Source organism: Aquarana catesbeiana, linkage group LG01 (genome assembly GCF_042186555.1).
Source record: "Aquarana catesbeiana isolate 2022-GZ linkage group LG01, ASM4218655v1, whole genome shotgun sequence".
NCBI classification, from domain to species: Eukaryota; Metazoa; Chordata; class Amphibia; order Anura; family Ranidae; genus Aquarana; species Aquarana catesbeiana.
In genome coordinates, this window is record NC_133324.1 from 717,992,482 (window position 1) to 718,015,486 (window position 23,005).

Below are 23,005 nucleotides of genomic sequence, written 5' to 3' on the forward strand. Positions count from 1 at the left end.
CGCCAATCAGAACACTGTTTCTAGCCACACTATGACTGGTATGGTGGTGATCAGAGACACTGCAACTAGCTGGACTAACTGTGGACTCATTTACACAGGCTGAGGGAGCATTAAAACCACGGTTTTACAGCTCACCAACCGCTACCCCCCTTAGCTGCAAAGGCAGACTCTGGGGGTGTACACATGCCGTGGCTGCATTGCTTTGCTTCGCACTTGTGGCATGAATTATACCCCCTGTACGCTCACCAACTGCAACCCATTCAAGTAAATGAGGGTGCTTGTGCGAGTTCCAAGGCCTGTACGCTCATCAACTGCAACCCATTCAAGTAAATGGGGGTGCTTGTGCAGGTTCCAAGGGGTTAAAGCAGGCAGAGTGGAGGAAATACAATGCCTCCTCACCCCCGTTCCCTGAATGTTCCCCCTGAAAAGCAATCTAAACATGGATCACTCTTCAGAGAGCACAGCACATGCAATCGCCCCTTATTCAATGGGGCATATGCATCCATGCCCTATATGACAACCATGTTTACCCACATAGGGATGCACAGATGTTCCATGTATCCACATGCAGGTAGTTTCATTTAAGTAAATTGGGATGCAGCGGCTGCATGGAAAAAGCCGCTGTCATGGTTATGCAGTAATGTGTGCCTGTCAGCTCACCTTTCCAGGCCAGCCACCCTCAATAAATAATCTTCCCTCAGCATAGCTCCACCCTGGTCTCTAATTAGGAACACTATATTAACCTGGGCATTGCAAGACAACCTTGCTGATCAACCATTGTGTGTTTGGCTTCCTGTTTCCTGCTTGCCGTGTGCTCTACGTTTGTCTCTGTTACCGACCTTGGCGTGTTCTCGGCTATTCCTGTCTGCTCGTGACCCTGACCTACTGGTGTGTCCCCGGCTATCCCTATTTGCCTGTGACCCTGAACCTTTGGCGTGTACTCTGTTGTCCTTGTCTGCTAGTGGCCCCAACTTTGGCTTATTCCCTTACTATCCCTATCCTCATGTTGCCTACTGTGGGCGTGAGCTGGGGGACGCGACCTGGATCCAGTTGCAGCCCAGTCCATCCTCACCACTAGAGGCTCTGGTGAACACCTGCTGGCTCTTAGACTCCGTGCCCTAGGGAATCTTACGCTCTAACCCCGGTGGGATCCGTGTTGGTGTTCCAGCGGCCCTGCCTTCCTTTACCACCCTGACTCTCACCTGCAGCAGTCAGCCGTAGGGTCCACTACCTTGCGGTAAACTCCTGATCCCAACGGTGTGCATCTGTCACCTGGCCTCAGGTGGCCTGAGAGTTTAATCAGCCATGGACCCGGCTGACGTGCCGCTTCCTGCAGATGATCCATTGCAGGGCTTAGTCCGCAAACTTGAGACCCAGGTGATGCGATTTGGCCTCCCATTTTGAACAGGTTCAGGCCTCATTAGGATCCCCGGTTCAACAACCTCAACCGCTATCTGCTGCAGCACCTATTGCACCAGTCGCAGCCACACATTCATTACAACTGCCAGTTCCGGGCCGCTTCTCTGGGGACTCCAAGGCCTGCAGGGGGTTCCTTAGCCAGTGCACAATTCATTTTGAACTCCTGCCCCAAAACTTCCTGTCCGATCGGGCGAAGGTAGCCTATATTATATCTCTCCTGTCAGGCGAGGAGTTAGCCTGGGCTGCTCCTCTGTGTTAACTGAATGATCCAGTGGTTTCTAGCCTATCTGATTTCTTGAAACTCTTTCGGAATATCGAGGAACCAGGTCGTGTCTCCTCAGTGGCCAGCGCTCTTTTACGTCTCCATCAAGAGTCCACTTCTGTGGGACAGTATGCTCTTCAGTTCCGTAACCTCACAGCTGAATTGAGCTGGAATAATGAGGCCCTAGTTGCAACCTTTTTACATGGCCTCTCTGATAGAGTGAAGGATGAATTAGCAGGAAGATCCCTCCCTGCTGATCTGGACATTGTCATCACCTTGTGTAACCAGATCGATATTTGCTTTCAGGAGAGGGCCCAGGAAAAAAAAAAAAAAAAAAAGACGCCAGCACTCCCCGTTCTTTAGGCAGCCTGAGCTCCCTGTCCCTTCTCTTCGATCCGAGGAGCACCCCCTGCCTGCTGAGGAACCTATGCAGCTGGGCCGGACCAAGTTATCTTCCGAAGAACGCGATAGGCGCAGAACTCTGGGCTTGTGCCTCTACTGTGGGGTCAAAGGTCATTTTCGTGATACTTGTTCTCTTCGTCCAGAAAAATGCTCGGGGCTAATACATCTGGAAGGTGGAGTATTAGACCCTGAAATATCACCTTCTCGTCTTCTCCTTTCTGTATTCCTTCATGTCGACTCTTCCTCTCGTTCGGTCTCGGCACATCTGGATTCCAGAGCCGCTGGCAATTTCATGGATTGGGAAACTGCATCTTCCATGAGACTTACCCTTTTGCCCCTTACAACGCCATTAGTGGTCTTGGCGATTGATGGCACTGTTCTCCCAAGGGGCCCTATCTGCTTCCAGACCCTCCCTGTTAAGATGTCGGTAGGGACACTCTACCAGGAGTGGATATCCTTCCTTGTCTTACCGAAGGCTTCATCTCCTATCATATTAGGTCCTCCTTGGTTACGACTCCATTCTCCACACGTTGACTGGACTGCTGGACGGATCCTGGCTTGGGGTTCCTCCTGTTCCTCTTCCTGCCTACTCAAGGTTACCCCAAAAGAGAAACTTCCTGTTGCCACCATCCCAGTATCTTCTGCTCTTACCGCTGTATATAGCGATTTCTCGGATGTGTCCTGCAATAGTCGGACTGATGCACTCTCTAGATCATGTGGCACTGTGGATGAGGAGAGCATCTATGAACCTGAGCCGATCATTCACTCCAGTTTGCATAACCATTTACCTTTGCCTGTCCCAAAAGTCCCTTGGACGCACAGCCAGGCTAACTTGTCCGCAAGTTCCACAGTCGCTACGCCCTATTATGCGATTGAGATAGTCGCTACACCTGGCGATACTATTCAGTCGGCCTCTGCACCAGTTATGCCAGTCCAGCCCATGCCTAGTGAGCTTCCCACTTCTTGTTCGGGACCTTCTGTAACCTGGCCTCACGCTACTGCTACTACATCCATTCAAACCTGTATAAGAGGCTCAATCAATCCTTTGGTAGACTGCCTCATTCGGCCAGGTGGGGTTTTCAATCTTTTTCTCAGGGCTCTCTGCATTCTGTTTGTTTCAGCTATCCAGCTTGACTCTTGTGACACGTCACCTTCTAACCAACCTAACCTCAGGGATCCATTAACCTCTGCCCAGTCTGATGGTCCTGTGCTGGATGTCCAGATCATCTTTAAGTGTCTGGGGGAGCCTGCTCAGACTCCTGATGGCCTTCTCATGCCCTTACCCATTCCTAAAAAGCCTTTAGTCCTCAATAAGTCCTCTCATCCTCTCCCTACCTCGGTTCCGGTCTGAGGATAATCTAAAGTACAAGGTTAGTCAAGTATTGGATTCCCGCCTCCGTAAAGGCATTCTTCAGTACCTCGTACATTGGAAAGGGTTTGGTCCTGAGGAGAGGTCTTGGATCACTGCATCTGAGGTCTTTGCTCCTCGTCTGTTGAGGAGGTTCCATCTGGAGTTTCCATTTAAGCCTGGGCCCAGGCAGGGGAGGGGGAGGCCTCGTAAGAGGGGGGGTACTGTCATGGTTAAGCAGTAATGTGTGTCTGTCAGCTCACCTTTCCTTCTGTGTTCACCTTTAGAGGCCAGCCACCCTCACCTGACTGTTTAAATAATCTTCCCTCAGTATAGCTCCACCCTCGTCTCTAATTAGGAACACTATATTAACCTGGGCATTGTAAGCCAACCTTGCTAATCAACCATTGTGTATTCATTGTGTGTTTGGCTTCCTGTTTCCTGCTTATCGTGTGCTCTACGTTTGTCTCGGTTACCGACCTTGGCGTGTTCTCGACTATTCCTGTCTGCTCGTGACCCTGACCTTCTGGCGTGTCCCCGACTATCCCTGTTTGCCTGTGACCCTGAACCTTTGGCGTGTACTCTGTTGTCCTTGTCTGCTAGTGGCCCCAACTTTGGCTTATTCCCTTACTATCCCTATCCTCCTGTTGCCTACTGTGGGCGTGAGCTGGGGGACCCTGGGGGCCGCGACCTGGATCCAGCTGCAGCCCAGTCCATCCTCACCACTAGAGGCTCTGGTGAACACCTGCTGGCTCTTAGACTCCGCACCCTAGGGAATCTTATGCTCTAACCCCAGTGGGATCCGTGTTGGTGTTCCAGCGGCCACCCTGACTCTCATCCGCAGCAGTCAGCCGTAGGGTCCACTACCTTGCGGTGCACTCCTGATCCCAACGGTGTGTATCTGTCACCTGGCCTCAGGTGGCCTTACAGCCGCTGCTCCCAACAACACATCGGAGCGGATGTGTGTGTGTGCATAGATGTCACAGTGATATCAGAGCAGACAGCCATTGTACATGATCAGCGCCACAGCATTACAATGCCACCACAGTGACACTGGATGTCTACACAAAAGAGGCTTTTATAGATAAAAAAAGAAGCATAAAATACATTAAATGCACATGTAATATTATGGGAAGATTTTTTGTAGAAATGAATGCTCTGGTGAAAAGGACTTTTTGATATTTGTGGTCAATGCGTACTTAATGCAGCCACATCTACACTTCTGTCAGTACATTGCCTTCAGACAAGCAAGGAAACTTACATTTCTTGCAGAATAAACCAGCAATGTACATGCACTACAGTCAAACGCTGCACAAGTGGAGGATGAAGTCATAAGCTATCTGCGATTGCAACAAGGACAAGCAGCTCTCTTAAAGTGGAGCTCCACCCAAAAGGGGAAGTTCTGGTTTAAGGCTTCCTCCCCCCTCCCCTGCCACATTTGGCATGCAATTTTTTTTGTGACGGGGGGGGGGTGCATACCTAGTTTTGACAGATACCTGCTCCCACATACCCGGCTGTGAAGCCGCAAGCTGTCACAGTCGGGTGCCCACAGTTGAAATGCCGACACCAGGGAGTGGAGAGGGAGAGAAGCGATAGTTCGGTTGACCACATCGCTGGATCCTGGGACAGGCGACTGTGTGTTTATTAAGTCAGCAGCTAAACATTTTGTAGCTGCCGACTTTTAATAAACACAAAAATGACTGGAGCTCCGCTTAAACATCTGGACACCCCAATTTTTACCTCCATATTTACCCATCATCTTACAAGTCAGTGTCTGATGACTAAGCGAAAAAGTGGAGGGGTCATGTGATTTCATGTCAACTGTTATCCTCAAAAGCCAAATAATGCCTTACTTCAGTGATCTCCTGTCAGGAAGAGACAGAAAATGCAGTAAAAAAAAAAAAAAAAAAAAATCACACCTTTTACTATAGTGGTAAAAATGGTACAAAAAGTAAACGTAGTCAAAACATAGCCAGGCTTCGGTAATCAAAGCGGGTAGTCAGTGCAAGCAAGTAAATCAGGAAGCCAAAAGATCAGTGTAATCGGAGACAGCAAACAGGATCAGGAACCACAAGTGACGTCAGCCAGGCAAGTCTTTAACAGGAACACAGCAGAGAATCTTGAGATATGTTGACCAAGGCGAAGGTATGGGAGAAATGAACCAGGCAGTTTAAATAGCCAAGAAGGGGCTGGCTGAATGTCAGGTCATCTTGAGGCTAGGTGACAGACGCACACCATTAGGATACGGCTGACTGCTGCGGATGGGAGTCCGGGTGGTAAGGAAGGCAGGGACGCTGGAACACCAACACGGATCCCACCGGGGTTAGAGCGTAGGATTCCCTGGGGCGTGGAGTCTAAGAGCCAGCAGGTGTTCACCAGAGCCTCTAGTGGTGAGGATGGACTAGGCTGCAACTGACTCCAGGTCGCGACCCCCAGCTCACACCCACAGTAGGCAACATGAGGATAGGGATAGTAAAGGAATAAGCCATGGTCAGGGCCACAAGCAGACAAGGACAACAGAGTTCACGCCAAGGTTCAGGGTCACAGGCAAACAAGGATAGTCGGGGACACGCCATAGGTCAGGGTCACAAGCAGACAGGAATAGTAGAGAACACGCCAAGGTCGGTAACAGAAACAAACAAAGAGCACACGGCAGGCAGGAACAGGAAGCCAAAACACACAAAGGTTGATCAGCAGGACTGGCCTGCAGTGTAGAGGTTAATACAGAGTTCTCTGATAGGAGCTGGGGTGGAGCCATGCTAGAGGAGAGTTAATAAAAGCAGTCAGGTGAGAGTCAGCTGGTCTTTAGAGATGAACACCTTAAGAGACAGACCGGTAAGCTGATAGATAAAACTCTATTGCATAACCATGACACTGACCAGCAGGAAATGATCACCAGGTGAGGCACTGTGGAACAATGAGTGCTGGCAATTAACCAACAGCTGAGCGCTGAGAATGACACCAACGACAGGGCACAGATCCTCCCAATGACACCAAAAGATTGGGAGTAGAAAAACCATGCCCCTATGTCCACAGTCCGGCCCCCCTAAAATATGAAGCATAATAAGCTGGCCCTTTGTTTAAAAAGTTTGGAGACCCTTGCCTTACTTAATTCTTTAGTTAAAAATAACGAAATAATGTGACCTGACCCATAGTACTATAATGTGAGACATTTAGGGCTTACTTTAGGCAGCTGTTCAGGGAATGCTTATAACAGTCACTATTAACATAACAGATTTCTTGGTAATGAAGCAACCAACTCTTTTTTTAGTGTTCACCAAAATACCACCATTACCCACATTTTAGCTGCTCCAAGGGAGCTCAGATCATAGTATAGGAGCTAAAGTTATTTTTATATACATCGCTGTTCCATTCTTTACAGAGTTCAAAATTTTGATGAGAATTTGCTGGCTTTCTTTTTTTTTTTAATTCTTGATTTACGCTTCAAAATAACACAACATGACAAGACAATGTGAATGGGTACAAATAGGCCATGAAGAACAGTCGTCACCAAAACAAAATTAGAAAACCATAAAGCAGAAGTCTTCACCACAATAATAATTAGTCACTAGCACCACAAAGGCATACTTCCCAATCAAAAGACATCAATAAATCCCATGTACATACACCTTAAAATAGCAGCTAGTGAAAAGCGTTCAAGTGGAGTACAAGATACAGAACCTGTACACATGGCCTCCAAGCAGTCATACCCATGGTATAAACACACACCAGAAAACATTTTGAAGTAATTTTAAATGAGAAGGAGGGGAAGAGGTAGAAGCAGAATAAGTGGCAGAACGGATGGGGCAGGGGTCCACAGCAGGGGCGATGGATCCTCAAATCAGATCCAATGCAAAAAATGCATGCAGATTAGAAAAAACAGTAAGTATTCATCTGAATAGTAAAATAAGTCCCAGTAAAGCCAACGCGTGTTGTGCCCCTCTATTTTGTCTCTTAGGCTCCATTCACACCTGAGCATTTTGTAGCTTGAAGCCTGAAGCTACAAAACGCTTGAGGGGAAAAAATACATTATTTTCTATGGAGATGGTTCACATCTCCACTCCAAGTCGCCTGAAGCCCTACGCCTGAAGCTCAAACAATTTCTGGACCATATTTTGACGTGCAAATCGGGCAGATTTGGGTGTTTTTGGAGCAGGAAGCAGATTACAAAATCTAACAACAAAACAACAAATGATGAAACAGATGATCATTTTTTCTATTGGCTAATAAAAAAAACGCCAAAGCTTAAAACGCTGGACAACGCTGCATGGAAACGCGCAAATATGCCCGAAAAACGCCGAAAAAACGCTCCAAAAACGCTACGCTCAGGTGTGAATGGGGCCTAAGTGCGGTAGTCAAATGCTCAATGTGTTGGATGTCATTCACCCTGGTGAACCATTGAGAGATGGTAGGTGGAGATTGTCGTTTCCACATACTGGGGATGCAGGCCCTGGCAGCATTAAGTAATTGCTTTAGTAGTGACTTACGGTATCCCTTACTGAACACAGGGGTTAAGTTGAGAAGCACTGCAGCAAGGCTGTCAAAAAGGGAGATGTCCATTAGTTTGTGAACAATTTGCAAGACTTGTCTGATCTGATATAGAATGATATGAAATACCGTAGCGACCTGGGCTCTGTATCGTCAATATGAAGGGCTGTGTCCATGAAACATGGATGCTAGAACAGAGGGAGTCCAGTAACACCTTGGTAGAATTTTATATGTAGTTTCTTGGTTTTTGCTACATAAGGAAGATTTGTGAGTGAAAAAGTATATACAGTTCTTCTGATCATCAGTAAATGTGGTATTCAGGTCCCTTTCCCACTTGGATAGGTGTGGAGGATCCTGCTGGGAAGATAAGTCAAGCAGGATACGATATGAGGAAGAGAGTGATTTACAAATGGGTCCTTCGACAAGGCAGAGGTCTTCGAAATGGGGTGAGGCGCCTAATAAAGTATACAGGATCCGGAAGGAAATGTAAAAAGCAAGACAGTTGCTGTCGTTTTCATCTGCCCAGTGCGGAGGTGCTTAGGGAACCAAAGAGATCCGAAGGTTGGGCCCAGCCCAAGGGGCATGAGAACAAAGATGCCCCAATGATGCACAAGTCTGTATACAGCTGAAAGACCCTGTGTGGCCAGGAGTGAAATGTGGGTGGCCTATAATCAGTGTCATTGGGGAAGGAAAACTGGTTATGTCTGCAAATTTAAAATACCTGTTAAGTTCTAATAAAGTTGGTTCCCTCAAGGGATGGGATTAATGGAGAGGAGAGAGTTGAACACCTGCCCAGAGAAGGCCAGCTATGGGAAACGTTATTGATTCCTGTTCAAGAGAGACCCAAAGCTTGTGGGAGGAGTGCCTGCACCAATCATTCACTTTAGTCTTACCATATACAGTATAGGGCAGGATCTGGGAGGCCTACTCCGCCTTTTAGTTTAGGTCTCTATAGAAAAGCCTTCTGGAGACGAGACGATTTCCCCTGCCAGGCGTACTTGTGCGAGGGGACGGTGACATTAAGTGCCTCTTATTTTTGCAGGTTTACTTTGAAATTTAGCTAGTTTCCATAGGCACGGAGTTTCGAAAGTAAGACAGGTAATGAAATAATTGGGTCAGAGATATAAAAAAGCAGGTCATTAGCGTATGCTGTGATCTTATGATGATATTTGTTCGTTTCCAGACCCTTAATATTCGGGTTATTCCGGACATGCTGTAATAAGGGTTGCAGTGATAGAATAGGAGCGGGGACAGGGGACAACCCTATCTCATGCCGTTGCCGGCATTGCCTTTTTAACCATGAATATTTCAATGTTCACATTATCTGACTTCACACATAATTTGCATTCATACAACTCCTGCACCCTGTTCATGCATTAGACACAGTTTATAAACACCAATGAGTTCTACAAACAATGTAATTGTTGTTAATGAAAATGATTACCTCACAGTACAGCGACTGTTACTCAAATAAAAAACACAAAGATTTGTTTATCAACTTATACATACACAAGGACCGGGTAGGATTTATTCCCGGTAGACAGGGACCAGGTCAGATTAGAAGAGCAACAGACATTTCGCTATTGCAGTCGGGCTAGGATGGAGGGCAACCCACAAGCGGGTTTCCTCCTATCCTTTGACCTACAAAAAGCATTTGACTCAGTCTCTTAGCCTTACCTCTTCTCTATACTGCAGCAATGGGGGGGTGGGACAGCATTTTACTAACATTCTCAGCGATCTTTACTCGTCCCCCGAAGCAAGGATGCGACTTCAAGGCTTTTACTCAGAACCTTTCCTAATATCGAAAGGCACGAGACAAGGATGCCCTCTATCCTCCCTGATATTTGCCATGGCGATTAAAACCAAGGCAATAGCCCTCAGGACCCACCCAAACATTCACAGAGTAACGTGTGGCTCTCAAACAAATGTGCCCTTTTTGCAGATGATCTATTCCTCTTTATCACATCACCACTAATCTCCTTACCGAACATCTGCTGCCCTTTAGCGGAGTTTGGTAATATCTCCGGACTGCATGTTAATATGTCCAAATCCCAGGCCCTCAAAATCAATATCCAAAACTCCTTACTCACCTGACTCAAATACCACTTTGACTTCACCTGGAGCAATTCTCCTATACCCTACCTAGTGGTCTCCCTTACTAAAAGGATTGACGAATTGTACTTAGCCAACTTCCCCCCACTCTACAAAAAATTTGATTTGAGACCTTAGCCGATGGTCTCAACTTAATCTCTCCTGGCTAGGATGGATTCACTTCATCAAGATGACTCCGCTTCTGAGAATCCTTTACCTCTTTCGTTCACTACCCATACCCATTAACAAGGATCACTTACGGCGATTCCAAGCATAAATCATCGCCTTTGTCTGGGGCTCAAAGGGACACCGTATTGCTAAAGGGGTCCTCTTCAGAGCCCAAAACAAAGGGGACCTAGGCTTACCCAACCTCCTTTGGTACTACCAGGCTGCCCAGATCTCTGCGATTTATTCACGCGCAGCTAAACCTGACTGGGTGTATATTGAACACCAGCCAGTGCCACACTTCACCCTGGACTACCTCATGTGGTGTCATCCTAAAACACGCCCTGCGATTATGGTCACAACACTGTCTCTATCATTTTCTCTGTGGGAGGGTCTTAAAGGCCACACAGAGTTAATCTCTCAGATACGTCCACTTGCTCTCCTATTCCACAGCCCTTAATTCCTCCCAGCAATAAACATTAAAGCTTTTCAGTGGTGGTTGGACAAGGGGGTGTACAGGATTAGTAACTTTAACTCCACTGCCCCATTTACCCTTGGCTACTGCATTAGCAAACTCAAAATGCCCAAAACAGAGAGATTCAGATTTCTCCAGATATCAATTTTTTTACACTCTGTGGGAGACTAAACCCACCCCACTTAACATTTCACCCTATAAACACTGGTGTGGCCAGCCCATGGAGCAGAGAGAAGGGATCTCTGTGATTTATAAGTCACTAGCTAGGGACAACTCTAAATCTAGCTATATAATGGAATGGAAGAGGGACCTTTCTCAAGAATGGGACCTGGAGGAATGGTCTGGAGTGGTCTCAAGGGCATACTGAGGCATACTAAATGTCTCACTGATTGAGGCGGACTTCAAGGTTATAACAAGGTGTTTTTTGGTTTCTACCCCTCAGTCTCCCCCCTCTGCTTCAGAGATTGCTCCCACATAGGCTTGATGCTACATATTTGGTGGGAATGCCCCAAAATAAGAAGCTTCTGGAACAAAGTTTTTCCATGGTGAGAAAGGTTACAGGTATCCAAGTTATCAAATCTGCTCACATTGCTTTATTGAATCTTCTGCTAGAAAAGGCACCTAGGAACATGAGGCAAATGATCCATGTCATATTCTTGGGGGCTAAACCGACGATAGCTAGAGCCTGGAAGCGACCTTTCGCCATGACGAAAAAGAAACTGACCACTAGGGCTTTCAAGCCCGCTCAAGCATTCTGGCAGGACATCTACAACTTCTATTCTGTGTTCTCTCTCTTCTCTTTCCTCTCTCCCTCACCTACTATTCCTTATGTTCCTTTGTAGCCCTAAGGATTCTGTCTTAGGCATAGATCATTGCATAAATAGGGGATGCAAGACGCACATCAGGGGACCCACTGCTTAAGGGACAACCTAGCCCCCACTAATTATATTGGGCGCAGCACCAATCTGCAATGATTGCCTTACTTTGAATATTTACTGCTTCACCTCGCCTACCTTTGATATACCTTGTTCTTAATTATATAATTTTTGAATTTTACATACTGAAGTTTAACAGTAGGTCTCGCAGGGCCTAGAACCCCAACTAAGCCAGATCTAGGTTTTAGAGTTTGGGGAAATCAAGAATAAAGAGCTGCACTGAATGAAGATCCTAAATGTTCTTAATATAAGAAGCAATTTTGCGCATGCTATCCCATTTACCCCCCCTGTTGCTATTTTTGTCCCACCCCGATCGCACTATGGGAACTACAATAAATATAACATACAAGGTCCAACATCACTCCTAGATACTGGCTTCCTTAAACTTCTGGCCCAACTATAATTAATAAAAATTAAACTGAAAGGAAAAACACAAAATATATCTGGATACTAGAGGTGCACCGAATGGAAATTTTGGTCCTGGTGCAGAAAACGAAAATGCAGGACGCACTTGGCCGAGAACCAAAACCGAAAATGACAGTTGAAAAAATATATATATATTATATATAGTTTTATATATAATTGTATTATATTTGACTTTTTAATTAATTTCACGAATTTAAATGAATATGAATTTATTGTTGGCCGTTATTGGCACCTTTAGCGCAAGAAAAGCTCAAGAAAAATGTATCCCTTTAAATTTGCACTGGTCCCTTGCACTTCATTGTGGTGTTAAAAATTCTTCTTGCTAAATTTTTAGAAAGTTGAAAAGAAACGCACCAAAAATGCACCTCCCTGTTGAAATGCATTGAAAATGCAGCAAGAACGTATCAATAACACACCCATGTTACATTTTTGATGCGGTTTTTGAGTCACATGACCTATGAAAAACACACCATAAGCACAGTAAAATCACAGCAAAATCACGTGCGTTTTCACTGCCTTTATCGGCAAAATGCTGATAACAATTTTCTGCCACCGAAATTTTGGTGCATCTCTACTAGATACAGAATATAGCATTTTAACAGTGCTGAGAATGTATTATTATAATTTATAAACATTCCACAGAATAAGAAAGTGATCTGAACAGTAGTTCTAGTAGAGATATATATATATATATATATATATATATATATATAGATAGCGATATATAGATAGATAGATAGATAGATAGATAGATAGATAGATAGATAGATAGATAGATAGATAGATAGATAGATAGATAGATAGATAGAGATATATATATATAGATATATATATATATATATATATACTCCTCCAATGATAGCTAATAATACATTTGACTTGGTTAGGTTTTGTGTGGGATTTTCGGTTCTAAAAATTTCAGCACAAATAACTGTTATGGAATTTTTTACCCACAATCTGCTAATGTTCTTCTGCATAATGCTGAAACTATGTTAATAAAGGGTAGCACTAGCAGTTGGCCCCCGTTCCAAAGTTCTGCGACTGCACTGTATAACAGATCTGCCCTGTTTGATACAGCAATCAGAAACCATTAAGCATAGTTCCTGGTCATGTGGTCATCATGACAGCCAATCATAGTGATCACATTCTGTTTACACACAAGCCTAACGTGGTCATCACAACAGCCAATAATAGTGATTACATTACTTTACACGCTAGCAGGCCAGGTTGGCAAAACTATTGTACCTCACATAGAGTGAAGTAGCTGGCAGACTTCAGCTAAAAAATTGGTACACAAGCTGCAAGAAAAAAAAAAAACATAATTTTTTTTTTTTTTAAAGTATTATAATCGCAATTCTTGATTTTGGAAAAACATGTCCATGCCTGTGTAAATAGTATGTTAGAGATCCGCGCTTAGGAGGATAGAGGTTGCAGCCTCCCTTAATTAGTCCCCAGTGGGGACTATACAAGTATATAAAAAGAGAGTAAGGGGAATGGCGCTACCCTAGTATGGCACTTTGAAGGGTAAAATAAAATAAATATATAAACCCCCTTGTGCTGTTAGCTAAACCAAGTGTGTAAGTCTATACAAATTGTGCAGGTCTGTTGGGAGATATTTTGTGAGTATGTAAAATATGTTCAAAGGTGCAATAAAGCTTAATCAAAAGCTCTAAGGTGCATCCACCTTAATCATAACCTCCCATTAACATGTGAACCAATTGAAATATCAAACCTCTGACTTTACCATAAACAGTAAGTGAAGAAAGTATCCTCACATTTAAAGTGTATGAGCATTTCCATATAAAATAAAAAAAAATCACATCTAAACCATATAAGCATAAACAATGACTATCAAACCATATGTACAAAAGCCACAGTAGTATTTTGATATATAAGTGTTCACTTTAGTAGTCCAAATCCCTAAACATCCCCCCCCCCCTCCCCCGACAGCTGGAATGTAGCTCCACCCTGCCATGTGACCCATGACGTCTTCTCTATCCCCGCCTCTCTGCTAAAATAGTTCCATTCTAGCATCTCGTCCACGTCACACACGGACATGCAACCCGGCTTCTCAGGAGACAGCAGAGCGCAGGAACCTGTGATGAGGTGAAACAATCGGAGGTGCCCGGACTCAGAACTTATGCTGGGAGGCTCTGGATCGCAGACACAGTCTGACCGAGGAGCAGAGGACTAATAAGGCTACCTAAGGAGAAAATCCACCTGCAGCTACCCGCTCTATGTGCATTACCCCTGCAGGGGTGACTACCTTTGGTGAGTGGGGACACATTGGGGGAGCACCTGAGTCACCAGATCTAACGTGAACAGATGTCACTGGATTTTCTTGCTGTGGAACACACCTGAATATACAAGGTTTTTGGAAGTCCCAGTCTGGAATATGAAATTACACCCTATATGATCCAAATAACTTTATATACACGTATATTTTTTGCTTTAGGTAAGCACTTTTTTGATTTACACAAGCACTTTTTTATTATAAGCCTAGTTTGCCCGTTTAGGGATTTGGACTACTAAAGTGAACACTTATATATCAAAATACCACTGTGGCTTTTGTACATATGGTTTGATAGTCATTGTTTATGCTTATATGGTTTAGATGTGATTTTTTTTTATTTTATATGGGAATGCTCATACACTTTAAATGTGAGGATACTTTCTTCACTTACTGTTTATGGTAAAGTCAGAGGTTTGATATTTCAATTGGTTCACATGTTAATGGGAGGTTATGATTAAGGTGGATGCACCTTAGAGCTTTTGATTAAGCTTTATTGCACCTTTGAACATATTTTACATACTCACAAAATATCTCCCAACAGACCTGCACAATTTGTATAGACTTGGTTTAGCTAACAGCACAAGGGGGTTTATATATTTATTTTATCCATCAAAGTGCCATACTAGGGTAGCGCCATTCCCCTTACTCTCTTTTTATATGTCCATGCCTGTGTAATCATGGGTACCAGCATTTACATGAGATAATAGGAGCACAACAAATTTTCTAATACAGTAATGTGGGTTGAAATATGTTGCATCTGGGGCTTCTGGGCATTGTAAATACAGATATACCAATGCTGTATGGCCATACACTTGTATCAAAGTTCATGCACATATAGCCCTTATAGTCAAGTTAACTTGCATATAGACGCTGCCAAAATTTGGATCTAGCATCTAGGTTTGGGCTGGCCATGAAAGGTTTAACACCTGTCATCTAAGGCCGGCCATAGGCAGTTCAAATCATGGCCGTTTTTAGAATACAGGGAGCCATAGGAAGGATTACAGTTTTTGGAAACATCATCACAGATAAGGCTTTCAGTGGAAACTTTAAGTCCGAATGATTAGCAGATCCAGAAGTTATAAGCAAATGTCCGTTTTTTTTAACATTTGAGGTTAACCCTGCACCTTTTGCAGTGATTGATCCTACGATTTTAGATTCATTAACAATTAGTAAGTTTTGGGAAATAAAGTAGAATTAGCCAGGCTTGTATTTTTATAGCATATTGCTTTAAAGCTCAACTCCAACTACCCACAAGCCCCCACTCCCTTACCCATCCCCCCCCCCAACCATGAATGACCCCCCATAATCGCCTAGCGTCAGAAATCTTCAGGCCAGCCACATGATGCGCAAGGGTCCTCTTCCCTGAATCTGGGCAGTCCTCCATAATATTGTCAGCATCATTCTCTGCATCATTTTACTGTGTGTACAGCATGCTGTGGTGATGTATGTGTCCTATATTTCAGGATTTGAGCTGAATGACCTGTGTGTCATACAACCCAGGAAGAGAATAGATGCTGGATAGTAAAACGGGCAAGTCTGCTAGGGGAGAGAGCAAGAGGCAGGGCAAGTACTGCAGATATAGCTGCTTTTTAAAGGATAGGTTAGTGATTGGAAAAAAAAAAAAAAAAAAAGAAAAAAAAAAAAAAAAAAACACAACTACACTTCAGTTTTACATTAAAATGCAAACTCGGTGGTCAAACAGTACAGGAGTAGACATGCTACAGCTGAAGTGAATTAAAGAAGGTTGTAAACCCTGGAAAAATAAACAAAAAAAAACAAACCTGTAAGACAAAAGCATAATGAGCTAGTATGCATCACATACTAACTTATTATGAAATACTTACCTTAGAACGACACCCTCCAGAGGCGCCCACACACCGCTGACACGGCCGACATCTTACCCGGTATTTCTTCTGGGTTGTGCTCTGTGAGGCCGGAGCCGCATTGATGTCACTCCCGCGCATGCGTGCAGAAGCTGCCGTTTACGGCACGGGCTCTGACCTTCAGAGCACATGCGCTGATGATGTCATCGACTGCGTGCACTCTGAATATCTCCTAAACTGTGCAAGTTTAGGAGATATTGACAGTACCTATAGGTAAGCCTTAATATAGGCTTACCTGTAGGTACAAGCACAAAATAAGACTTTACATTAAGTAGGTAAAAACATCATCAGGATGACATATATGCAATGCCAGATGGCTGAAAACCACTTTCTGTTCTTAGCATATCCTTCAAAGTGTACCTTTCTAAAGTACATGTGTATATTCTGTTCCTATTCTGTGAGAATCAGCCAACATTTTTGCTATTATCTTATAAGGACTTTATCGGAATATATGTGCGCTGTCCTTGTACTACTGCCACTCATTTTGAATCTTGGCTAAGATATCAAACATCTAGATCAATCATAATATGTATTCACTGCATATGGCAAAATCAAGAGAAGCTGGATCGGTAGCTCAATCTGTAATGCATGTGCATTCGAAATTCATGGCTGTATTCACACCAATAAAACTTGAGTTGGCATGCATTGCATTGACATGCGTTTTGTAATGTGTTGCTTTGCATTGATGTGCATTATTTTTTTTACAGCAGAATCCAACATACTTTATTTTTCTTTCCTTAACGTAAGTTTAAAGCTGTAATGCATTTAAAATTCACCATGTTCCATTTTTACCCAGCACTCACCAAAGCTTGCTGGGCCTGTTAGAAACCATCAATTTCATCAGATCATTGTGTTGAGCCTGCGTTGAGTAAAGCTGCTCAACATACATAAGAATGGGCCTTTAGAGGAATTATACAGAGATTTAAGTGTAAGCATAAATGTTGGGTAAATTGTATAACCAGGATGGATTTTTAAATTAGATGTATATCATATTATAGTATTGAGTATAATTTTTAAGTTTTACATGAAGCCGTCTATGACAATCACTGGGATGGATTACATATAAATATTTCAGTGTGCATTAATTTAACAAACTTTTAGATGCAATCATTTTTAAAGCTAGACTCAGGCAAAGCAACTAAAACACATGAAATACATACAGTTAGGTCCATATATATTTGGACACGGCACAATTTTAGTTTTTTTCAGGTATTTACCAAAACATATTCAAGTAATAGTTATATAATTTATGCGGGCTGAAAGTGCACCCTCTCGGGTTTAATTTGAGGGTATGTATATCCAAATCGGAGGAAGGGTTTAGGAATTACAGCTCTTAAGAATAGCCACCCCCCTTTTTCAAGGGACCAAAAGTAATTGGACAATTGAATCAAAAGCGGTTTCATGGCCAGATGTGGGCTACTCCTTCCTTATTTCTTCATCAATTAAGCGGTCAATTAAAAGGTCTGCAGTTGATTCTAAGTGTGGCATTTGCATTGGAATCTATTGCTGTGAACCTACATCATGCATTCAAAGGAGCTGTCCTTTAGAGCTGTACAATTAATCGTTAAAAAATCGTGATCTCGATTCACCTCCCCTGAGGATCTCTCCTGCAGAGGTTGCTGATTCTTTCATATAAACAAGTGGAGAGACTTCATCTGCTCACTCAGCTGTCAAAAGAAAGCATCTGGGCATTCTGCCAAGTCTTTTAACTTGAAACATTGTAACTAAGCTTCCTTCTTAGGTCAAAGGGATAGAACCTCTGTGTAAATAAATAATCCGGGCAGTTTGCCAAGTTTTCAACAACATGTAAATGCAGGAAGTTTAATCACTTAAAGTCTAAATCTTTTTCTGACACTTTTCTTAAGTTAAAATAAATATTTTTTGCTAGAAAATTACTTGGAACCCCCAAACATTATATATATTTTAGCAGAGACCCTAGGGAATAAAATGGCAATTGCTGCAATATTTTATGTCACACTGTATTTGCCCAGCGGTCTTTCAAATGCAATTTTTTGGGAAAAAATATACTTCAATGAATAAAAAACAAAAACAAAAAAACAAAAAAACGAAACAGTAAAGTTAGCCCAATTTTTTTTTTGCTTTAATGTGAAAGATGATGTTACGCTGCGAGAATCGTGATCTATCTTCTAAGCTAAAAAATCGTGATTCTCATTTTAGCCAGAATCGTGCAGCTCTACTGTCCATGCAAGTGAAACAGGTCATTGTAAGGCTTCAAAAACAAAACAAATCCGTCAGAGATAGAAGCAACATTACGAGTGGCCAAATCAACAGTTTGGTACATTCTGAGGAAAGAATGACGCACTGGTGAGCTCAACATAAAAAGGCCTGGAAGTCCATGGAAGACAACAGTGGTGGATGATCTCAGGATCCTCTCTATGGTAAAGCAAAAACCCATTCACAACATCCAGACAAGGGAAGGACACTCTCCAGGAGGTGGGCATATCATTGTCAAAATCTACAATCAAGAGAAGACTTCACGAGAGCAAATACAGAGGGGGTTCACCACATGGTGCAAACCTTTCCTAAGCCTAAAGAATAGAAAAGCCAGATTAGACTTCATCTAAAAATGCCAGACCAGTTCTGGAAAAGCATTCTTTGGACAGATGAAACGAAGATTAATCTGTACCAGAATGACAGGAAGAAAAAGTGTGGAGAAGACTTGGAACAGCTCGTGATCCAAAGCACACAACGTCATCAGTAAAACATGGTGGAGGCAGTGTGATGGCATGGGCTGCATGGTTTCCAGTGGCACCAGGTCATTGGTGTTTATTGATGACGTGACAGAAGATAAAAGCAGCCGGATGAATTCTGCAGAGTTTAGAGATATACTGTCAGCCCAGATTCAGCCAAATTCAGCAAAGTGGTTTGGTCGACGCTTCACAGGACAGATGAACAATGATCTAAAACGCACTACAAAAGCAACCCAGAAGCTTTTGAAGGAAAAGAAATGAAATATTCTGCAATGGTCGAGTTAATCACCTGAATGCAACCCAATTCAGCATGCATTTCACTTGGTGAAGGCAAAACTAAAGGCAATAAGACCCACTGACAAATAACAACTAAAGACAGCTGTAGTTAGAGCCTGGCAAAGCATCAGAAAGGAGGAAACCCAGTCTTTGGTAATGTCCATGGGTTCCAGACTTCAGGCAGTCATTGCCAGTAAATGATTCTCAACAAAATAATAAAAATGAACATTTTATCTAGGATTATATTAATTTGTCCAATTACATTTGAGCCCCTGAAAATGGGGGACTGTGTATAAAATGGTTGCAGTTCCTAAAATTTGTACTTGATATTTATGTTCAACCCCTTGAATTAAAGCTGAAAGTCTGCACTTGAAATTCATTTGGATTGTTTTGTTTTAATTTTATTCTGGTGGCATACAGAGCCAAAAGTATGAAAATTGTGCCTGTGTCCAAATATATATGGACCTAACTGTACATGCCGGAATTTGATGTTATTTGCCTGTTCCTATATGTCCTTTGAATGCTACTGATGCCCTTGCATAAGGCCCCTTTCACACTGGGGCGGTGGGAGCGTCGGCGGTACAACAGCGCTATTTTTAGCGCTGCTGTATCGTCGTTCTTGCAGCGGTATTCGGCCGCTAGCGGTTCGGTTTTAACCCCCGCTGGTGGCCGAAAAAGGGTTAAATCCGCTCGTACAGCGCGGCTATAGCCGCGGTATTACCGCGGTATAGCCGCGCTGTCCCATTGATTTCAATGGGCAGGAGCGGTTTAGGAGCGGTGAATACACCGCTCCTTCCCCGCTCCAAAGAAGCGGCTCGCAGGACTTTTTTTACCGTCCTGCGAGCGCACCGCTTCAGTGTGAAAGCCCTCGGGCTTTCACACTGAACAAACAGCAGAGGCTGTTTAGGGGCGGTTTTCAGGCGGTATTTTTAGCGCAATACCGCCTGAAAACCGCTCCAGTGTGAAAGGGGCCTTATAGAGAGATATCCCCTACCAAAGGCTATATTGAAACAAATCCGGCCTATGTTTGTTCTCCATTCAGACATGTTTCTCTTATTATGTTTTTTTGTATGATTCATTGATAGTGTGATGTCTGGCCGCATACCAGTTATTACTTTTCTTTTCTTTTTGTACTTTACACAAAAACCAATAAAAAGATTGAAAGTGAAATACATACATGCAAACTGAGCATTTGCAATTCTATTTAATCTTCTGATTTACACACACCTCTTCCACACTGTACAGCCAAAAGGGTGACTGCACCTTTCACTCTTAAAAATAAGAAATAGAGTTTGGTCAACCTCACTGTCCTCAACATGTTTACTGGAAAGTAACAGAGCAGTAGGGGATACCCCTGGGAGTTCCCCCCCATATTAATGCACCCAGTGTTACAGACAGTGTGACTAGCTCACAGTGTTGTTCTTGCCTCTTTCGTTAGGACTCTTGGTATACATGGGGATATAAAGGCAGATTTCATGTACTTGCATGTTTCTATATATAGTTATAAAAAATATGTTCATGTTATAAATTGCTAGAATAAAGGGTTGATTGTAATTTTTGCCTGGACTTCAGATTTAAAGAGTACCTGTATCTTGGCCTTAAAAAGTATAAAAACATATGTGGCTAGCTTTAAGTGATCATATTCTTCCACAAAGCAGGTAAAAAGGTTACTCTACTCCCCTTCTCTCCAGCAGCATATACTCACATTTCTTTCACTCCCCCATCCCCTCCAACCAGCAGTAAAATTAAATACTCAACATGTCTGTATGAGTGAACATGTGACTTTCTCCCCCTCAACATGTCATTGTGTTGGTGCCTCATTATTGGTCTATGGCTGTTAAATGGGGTCAGTTGGTCAGTTTGGTGCTCTAACAGGGCTTTATTTCCCTGTTCTCATTGGCTGAATGGAGGGACAGGATGGGGGGGGAGTTAAAGCGGAACTTCTGTCTCTCAATCAACATTGATTATTTGTAATCCTTATGCTGCTAGCATTAGTAGATAGATAGGAAAGTATATCATATTTACTTGTTTTCAACTTTTTTCACACTTCTTGAATTACTTCCTGGTTTCCGGGCCTAGGCAAATGATGTCATACATCCCAGGAGTCTTCAGGAGGGGTTTGCTGAGCTAAGAACACCCTCCCCGTCTGTATGCCTGAGCTAAGGCCAGATGGATTTCAGGAAGTATATGCTACATGAATCATCTGCCCTAACTTAAGATGGCTGCAGCCAGAAATGCTAGGGGGTGGTTTTCAAAGTGATTTCTCAGCAAAATAAAGCTTGGAGACATGGATGGATGGTTGAGTTTGCTTTGAAGATTAAAAATGAATTAAATTGTGTTTTTGGTTTGTGGTGCTCAAATGCAGTGTAGTTCTGCTTAAGGTGCTGCATATGATTTTTTTTGCTACCAGAGACCCCCACACATCTAGTCCCAGCGTGTTAGCCATTAGTCTACTGTAAACCTAATTTACAGATTCAACGGTCTTATCAGTATATTTGTATGTTGAATCCGCTGCAGACTGATCTCACCAACTCCCTAGTGCAGGCATGTCTAAAGTCCAGCCCGTGGGCCAATCGCAGCCCACGGTCCGATTTTGAACGGCCCGCCTGGTTATCTAAACCAGCCTTTCTCAGCCAGTGTGCCGCGGGATCAGGGCTGTCAGATGAGCCTGATCCCCTGCCGAACTGTACATCGGCACTGTGAGAAGCTCCGTCAGCCTCAAAAGTGAAAGTAAAGTGCAGGGGAGTGTGCTGTGCTCTCTGCTTCCCCCTACAGTGCAGTACCCAGCTGAATGAGGAAGTTGGAAAGGTACTGTGCTGTGATTGAAGCTAGTTCATTTTAAAAGTGTGGCTGTGCATGTGTGTCTGTCTGTATGTGTGTGTGCATGTGTGTGCATGTGTGTGTGTGCATGTGTCTGTATGTGTGTGTGCATGTGTCTGTATGTGTGTGTGTGTGTGTGTGTGTGCGCATGTGTCTGCATGTGTGTCTGTATGCATGTGTGTGCATGTGTCTGTATGTGTGTGTGTGCATGTGTGTGTGTGCGCATGTGTCTGTATGTGTGTGTGTGTGCGTGCATGTGTCTGTATGTGTGTGCGCGCGCATGTGTCTGTATGTATGTGTGTGCATGTGTCTGTACGTGTGTGCGCGCGCATGTGTCTGTATGTATGTGTGTGCATGTGTCTGTACGTGTGTGCATGTGTCTGTACGTGTGTGTATGTGTGTGCATGTGTCTGTGTGTGTGTGCGTGCGTGCACGTGTCTGTATGTGTGTGTGTGTGTGCGCATGTGTCTGTATGTGTGTGTGTGTGTGCATGTGTCTGTATGTATGTGCGTGTGCATGTGTCTGTATGTATGTGTATATGTCTGCATGTGTCTGTGTGTATGCATGCGTGTATGTTACTTTTAATCTGCCCCCCCCCCCCCAATTCCTGTACCATCAGAACTGCTTTTGTAGGGCTTGTTTGTGATAGCAGCCAGGACTGCTGCTCCTCTGAAAAGCAATCCATGCACAGATCGCTTTTCAGAGGCATTTGACAGGCGGTAAAGAGGCATTATGGTGCCTCCTCACCACCTGTTTTAAGCCCGTAAATGCAGCATCACTATACCGCAACCGTGCAATGCACACAGTTGCGGGATAGTTGCAGTGCAGCCCCATTCAGCCCTGGTATACCTCCAGCTGCAGCCACAGCATGTGTACACCCCCAACTGCTCCCTCTGCAGCTAAAGGGGGAGAAGTTGGGGGTGGTAAAAACAGCTTAACCATGTGGTTTTACTGCCCCTCCAACCTGACATGTGAACAAGCCCTTGGTTCACATCTGTGTGGCTGCGTGCT

General features: G+C 43.7%; 1 protein-coding gene across 4 annotated transcripts in view; it reads right to left on the reverse strand.

Moving 5' to 3' along the window:
• The window catches only part of ELF2 (E74 like ETS transcription factor 2), a 190,976-nt gene that overhangs the window by 71,557 nt on the left and 96,414 nt on the right, over nucleotides 1–23,005 (reverse strand). The window lies entirely within an intron of this gene.